Source organism: Sinocyclocheilus rhinocerous, unplaced genomic scaffold (genome assembly GCF_001515625.1).
Source record: "Sinocyclocheilus rhinocerous isolate Xijiao unplaced genomic scaffold, SAMN03320098_v1.1 scaffold558, whole genome shotgun sequence".
NCBI classification, from domain to species: Eukaryota; Metazoa; Chordata; class Actinopteri; order Cypriniformes; family Cyprinidae; genus Sinocyclocheilus; species Sinocyclocheilus rhinocerous.
In genome coordinates this window covers 465,446-472,748 of record NW_015634502.1, presented here as the reverse complement: position 1 = coordinate 472,748, position 7,303 = coordinate 465,446, and the positions used below count along the sequence as shown (strand labels likewise).

The 7,303-nt window shown below is 37.9% G+C and overlaps 1 pseudogene; it reads right to left on the bottom strand.

The window, feature by feature from the left end:
- Nucleotides 1-790: 790 nt before the first annotated feature.
- On the bottom strand, nucleotides 791-7,007 carry LOC107745817 (protein-tyrosine kinase 6-like; annotated as a pseudogene).
- Nucleotides 7,008-7,303: the final 296 nt, after the last annotated feature.

Below are 7,303 nucleotides of genomic sequence, written 5' to 3'. Positions count from 1 at the left end.
ATGCAATGAGATGGGTTTCCCAATTTTTTCTGTTTTTTTTTTTTTTTTTATGAAATGCACATTCTGTCTGGTATCATATCTAGTATATTTCTGCAGTTTTAAAGCATTTGGAGGATCAGTTAGCTTCTACTCGTGAACCGACAGCACTGTGCCAACTGAAAACTGCAGTGGAAAGTTTTTAGAGATTGTGAAATGAGTCCACAACTGGCCAGACTTGTTCTGTTGTGTACTCTCTCTCTCTCACACACACACACACACACACATTTAAAAGCTTTATTTACAGCAGCATGATTTAAATGGGTCATATCATGAGAAATCCTTGATTTAGTGCGTTTTTATAAAACAATGAACTTTCAAAATAAACCCTTTAAATGTTTCGAGTTAGGGTTCTTCAATTATATACCATTAATTTAAAATACAGAGTGCAGATCTGGTGAAGGGAAGTTATTTTGTAGTATGAGGGTAAAACTTGTTAATGAACATAAAACCGGTTTTATGTACAAGTCCAAGTGATCCATTCAGAAACGTATCTGTCTCCAAATCGGGATGGAAAAAAAGGTAATAGAAAAATAATCTTCAGTATCAACTAGTATTATCCAAGTAGATTTGAGGAAAAACTTGATTAGACCTACATTAAATGTTAATAATTCCACATGAAATCAGAAATTAAGGACACAAAAAAGTGAAAGTGTGAATACTGTAAAAAGGGGTGAAAATGAGTGGAAAGGTGTTTAGATGCATGAACAACTATTGTTGGGACACTCCCACTCATTTTCTCTGCATGGCACTGTTAACTGATGCCTTCTGCTGGATCTGATGTGTCATTGCAGTGCTCAATGTTCCACTCCATGTATCCAGTACCGGAGTTCTCCAGGAGCATTTTAAGTTCATTGAAATCTGGCCTTTCGTCAGATGAGTCTCTCCAACATATCAGCATTGTGTCATAGATGTGCGATGGACACTTAGGGGGTGAAGGCATTCTGTACCCCGAGGTGATTATGTTGTACACCTCTTGATTTGAGAAAGCTGCAAAAATATATACAAAAAATGATGTACTTTAACCTTTTCAGATCTGCATGAAAAAAAAAGATACACAAGTGGTGTACATACCTGGATATGGGAATCCCCCATAAGTGAACATTTCATACAGGAGGACTCCAAATGACCAAACATCAGATTTGTTGGAGAACCTTCCATGGCTGATGGCTTCAGGAGCACACCACTTATGTTATTTGTTTTATCTTCAGATGAGTAAATTGGCTCCTGTGAAACAAGTGCCCCGTATGTTTATTTGATCTGTCTTTGATTAACTAGAAAGTAATCCTCACCTTGACGATTCGAGCTAGGCCAAAGTTGGCCACTTTACAGATGTAGTTGTGTCCCACTAGAACATTCCGGGCTGCCAGGTCTCTGTGGATGCTGTTCTGCTCCTCAAGGTATGCCATCCCATCAGCCACTTGACTTGACATTTCTATCAGTTCCTGTGGTTCCAGGTTCTGCCCGTCCTCACCTGTGAAGGGAGAACCGAAGGAATCATGTCTATCTGCTTTAAGACTTTGGTTTTCTACAAAAAACAAGACTCGTTCTAAGGAGAGGTATTAGTGTATATATGAGTTGCAGTGATTGGTTTAAGAAGAAATGTGATAATAGCAGCAAAACACAAAAAAAACTTGAATTTGGACTGTTTAGTCTTTCGTTATTTTTGATTAAACAATCACAGCTTTAACATTTCCATTTGATTAAATAAAATTTTATAAAATATAATTTTATAAAATTTAAATTAATTCTAACAATAAATGACAGATTATCACTAGCAAGCTAGTTCAAATGGCAGTGCGGAGCGCGAGTAACCGATAATCTCTGCCTCGCTACGAACAAAAACAAAAAACATGAATGAACATCAGAAAGGGTATATTGAAATGTACAGTAAAACTTACTAAACCAATCTCTCATATAATCGCTCAGTAAATCAGTGTTTTATTCACTTATTCACAGAAAATGTCAACGTCAGGTAAAGCAGCATTTACCTCAGAGTCATTCATGTGCTTAGGTCATTAGAAATACTTATAGAAAAAAGCTAGAAAAAAAAACTTTGTAGAAATCTTAAATATATTGTTAAATATGTGCACGAAGTTATAAGAGCAATTACATTTTTTACCTAACTTATTATTGATGTCTCCTTTAATGTATGTTTGAATAAATCTAATAATTCTGAAAATTGTTTGGAATCTTTAGAGGCCCTTACCTCAAAAACAAGCTTTCATGACATCTGATATTTAAATGATTATATCTCAACAACAGTTTAGAGTAGAAACAATGATTAGATTATTAGAAACAAGGATATGATTAGAAAACAAAAACTTGAGGGCTGTTCACACCAAAGATGATAGCCAACTATAATGTTTTAACAATTGTTTTAATTCTGTGAGAAAAGGGAAGTCCACCTCACCGCTATAACGATATAGTTGGGAATCATGTTCAGATCGATGAACGATAAAAAAGCAGGTGACATAACTGCAGTGAGTACTTGCAATAAACAAGAGCATTGTCATGCATTGGTTTGGATGCTAATATACACTGTAAAAATCACAAGCAGCTTTTAGATAATAACATATATAGAAGGTGCACAGTGTCATTCACACAAACGCTAAACACCATCATGGTAACACACATGACACTGAAATAATGCAATAAACATTCATTTAACAACATTAGGTGTAACACACAACCCTAATATACAAAACTGATAAGAAAAAAACTAAGAAACATAGTTATTTCAACAAAAAAAAACATCAAATTTGAAATGCAATTCAGGGAATTCTGGGAATGTCAATTTACGGTTATTCACTGTAAATTATACGGTCTTTTTCCACTTCCAAAAACGGTATACTACCGTAAAATTACATGTAATATCCAATACAGTTTTTCACCGTATATAGTAGGGGAATTTACCGTTAACCATTTAACAGGTTTTTACTGTAGCATTTTTACAGTCTTTTACTATTAAATTCACGGTCATTTTTTACAGTGTAGTTATCATTGTTTATCGTTATAGTTATTGTTCTTGGTGTGACCGGGCCTTTAGATTTCACTTTCTCATTCAGTTCATGAAACTCAAAATGTGTTTGTGGTGAAAACATGGACTAGGTCACATATAATCAACATTATTGACAGGTTACAGTAAACGTTTAAAGATGTCAAAAAAACTTTCATATTAACTGGGTTGACATCAGATAATAAAGAGGTTGTAACCTCGGAGGAAACTGAGCAGGTTGCCTTTTTCCATAAGCTCAGTGATGATGTAGTAGGGGGTGGAGCTTGTGCAGACGCAAAGAGTGTGATGAGATGTCTGTGCTTTTTCAAAATTTGAGTCTCCATCAGGAACTCCCTGTGATTGAGAGACTCTAGAGGAGGAGTAGGAAACACAGTAGAGCGCATCAGTACAACAGAGTGTTGGAGCAATGTGATTTATTAATACATCTGTCAAAATATGGAATTTACTCCTTCAGGGGAATTTTTCACTAATAGGCTGACAGACAGAAGCCTTAAAGGCGTGGTTGATTGCGATTTCACTTTTTTTAATGTTAGTTAGTGTGTAATGTTGCTGTTTGATCATAAACAATATCTGCAAAGTTACAAAGCTGAAAGTTCAATGCAAACGGAGATATCTTTTAAAATTCTGGCAGTTTAATGCCTACAAAAACGACTGGTAAGAGACTACAACGAGTTACTTCCCGGGTCCATTACGTCAAGAACCCAGAATTTTACATAAACCCCGCCTCCGGGAACACGCAGCAAAGGGGGCGAGGCCATGCTGCGCTGCTTTAGAGAAGAGGAAGAGAAAACTAGAGGTGCATGTAAAAATCTATTCATATATGAATCGCGTGTCTGTCTTCTAAGGGTTCTAATGGATTCACAAGGGTTTAAAATCAATGTTCTAAAGCAGTGTTCTCATCCTGTTCCTGGCCTCGCCCTTCTCTGCATCTCTCTCTCTCTCTCTCTCTCTCTCTCTCTCTCTCTCTCTCTCTCACATTCAGATCATCAGCTCGGTGAATACACTTATTTTCACATACTATAGAACATACATACTTCTGGAACAGTGTTGGAAGTACAACTTAACCACTGAATATTTGGGTTGAAGTGTTCTGGAACAGTGTTGTAAATACAACTTAACCACTGATTTCTTTGGAAGGCCAAACAAAGTAGTTTCGCTTTCACAACGAAACACAGCGTCACACACGGTGGCCTAGAGTGAGCGGCGGTGGCCTAGAGTGAGTGGCGGCCGGGGCTAGAGTGAGGAACGGCCGGAGGGCTTGAGGGAGCAGAGGCGGCGGGCTTGAGAACGGCGCGGCCGGCGGATTAGACGGAGTGTCCGGAGGGCTTGCGGCAACCACAAAATAGGTTATTGTGTGTATATAGGTTATTAGCAGATATCGTCCTTTTTTGGAAGGCCAAACAAAGTAGTTTCGCTTTCACAACGAAACACACAGCGCCTTCACGACATGGCGGCGGCAACAACAATACTACAGCGAGAATAAAAGTTACGCCTTCTTTCTTTGCGTGAACATTTGGTCGGCGTTATGCAAATCTTCCCACATAGTGACGTAGATATGTGGGGGCGTGTTAGAACGAGCCGTTTTAGGTAGGTGTGGCTGACTCTTAACTTTTATAAAGAATATCTCTTTGGATTTGAGACTTTAGTCTTTGCAACTTTACAGATCTTCTTTATGCACCAAGAGCTTGTAACACTCCAAAGAGAAAGGAAAAATTGAAATTGCATCATATGACCCCTTTAAATGTCCTCACTCAAAGGACATTATAAGTTAAGTTATACTATATTGTGTGACTTCAGAAGACTTGCAATATAGTGCACAGGTCATGTGGCTCACTTTTATACTTTATTTATTTATTGTAATCTTGAAGCTTGACAGCCTCAGTCCTAACTTGTTATATTCAAGAGTGGCCAGGATATTCTTCAAAAATTCACCTTTTGTGTTCCACAAAGGTAAGTCAGTCATACAGGTTTGAAATGACATGATTTAAATAATGTTAAGTTTGACTTATGACTTTTTGTATTTTTACTTTTCTCTCCCGTTTCTTTCACTCACCCGTGCACAGGGCCGTGTGAGACAGATACCACAGCTCAGGATGTTCCTCTTGTAGTGCTGCAGCAGTTTCTCCAGGCTCTGAAACATTTGACTCTGTTCCAAATAGAAGCTTCCATTCTGATTCTGATGGACCTTAATATGTTTCACTTCCCAGTCACTGATTACCACTGACAGAATGACGCACACAGAGAAAGGATGCATCATGCAAATAGTAGAGGAGCAATGATAAGAGATTATTTGATCATCTGCATCTATCATGAATTACCCCAGTGTTTCCCAAACCTGTTCCTGGACGCACACCAACACACTACATATATATTTTTAAACTTTTTCCTAATCAAACACGCTTGAATCAACTCATCAGTAGTAGAAACTCCAATATCTGAAATAGATGGATCAGATAAGGGAGACATCCAAAATATGTACTATTGGTGCGCCTTCAGAAACCGGGTTGGAAAACAGTGAATTAACTGAATAGGGGAGAAGAACATGTTTGCACTATAAGCAGGTCTAATTATGACCTGATTGACTACATTTCCAGTGTAACAAAAAAAAATGACTCTTGAGATTAATTTACTACATTATAACAATGACACTATGCCATGTTGTATAGACTAATAGCATAGGCGGAACTGGATGTAAAATGCAGTTTGAGTTTAAAACCACGGTCAATACACACAACAATTACTCTGACCTACCAGATAAAATGCACCTTATGTGATCTTTTTCACTGTGTCGCAACAGGAAAGCATTTGCACTATAAGCAGGTCTAATTATGACCTGATTGACTACATTTCCAGTGTAACAAAAAAAAATGACTCTTGAGATTAATTTACTACATTATAACAATGACACTATGCCATGTTGTATAGACTAATAGCATAGGCGGAACTGGATGTAAAATGCAGTTTGAGTTTAAAACCACGGTCAATACACACAACAATTACTCTGACCTACCAGATAAAATGCACCTTATGTGATCTTTTTCACTGTCGCAACAGGAAAGCACCCACTCCATTCCCTGGAGCCAAGAGCAAATTCTGGGTCTCAAAGCGGTTCAGTGTCCCAAAATACCAACTAAAGAAGAGCACAGTGGTTCGGGTGTTGTACACATATCTCAAACCACATTCATGTGCAGCAGAGTTGTGACAGGACTGCATTTGCCTAAACTTGGATGCATGCATATATATAAAATAAAGGACAATAATTTGAGTATTTGCACTCTGTACTCTGAACTAATATTGTTTTAGTCATAAAAGTGTTCATAATTGTGTTATTAGGTAAGTACTGAGAAAGCTTGTGTGTTTATTTTTTTTTTTACATTTAATCATTTATCAGATGTTATTTTTAAATCCAGACTGTCTGTGGTTTCTATCACCAGTGTGAGGGGAACTGGAAAATGAAATGGTGAAATAAACCGGGAGTGGAATACTTAAAACGGGAAGAAAAACGCTTCATTTTCAGTAGCTCTGGAGAAAATTGGACTTTTTTTTTTTGGAAAAAAAAAAAAGTTCCTCAATAACCGTAGCCTAGGCCTACTTACGGTTGCTCTTTCACCGGTTCTCTTCTCGCTAGGTACTTTTGAGGAACAAAGCCCTTGGCTGTCACCATTCAGTTTCTATCCAGTTTAACGGCAGTCCACAAGTCACCCTGACGCTCGCAGATTCGGAAGTGCTCTCCCTCCTGGAAGGTCAATTCCTCGTTCGCGCGAGCCTGGAAGGGCCACAGCGCCGTGTAGATATCACCGGCGGGCTCAGACATGGATGAACGGGTCGGATTTGGGACATTTTGTGTATGAAGTTTGCCGGTATGTTTTTCAACTTTGGTCTTAGACCACTTGAAAAGTCTCTCAAACAGGGCCCCCAAACAGGGGCACGAGCAGCAACAGTCCTCGGACATTTCATTTGAATGTGAATCGAAGACTACAACAGATTCTGGACTGATGAGACGTGGAAGCTGAATCCTCCACCTGTAAGTAGGGATGTAACGATTCACTCAACTCACGATTCGATTCGATTCACGATTTTGATTTCACGATTCGATTTGATTCACGGTTTTTGATTTTAATTTTTTTTTTACAAAATGAGATTTAAGACATTATAAATTAAATGTGTCCTTTTATTATTGCTTGGACAAAATGCTGCACATTTATTTGTGAAGTTGAAATATAACACTATAATAATATACTAATATAG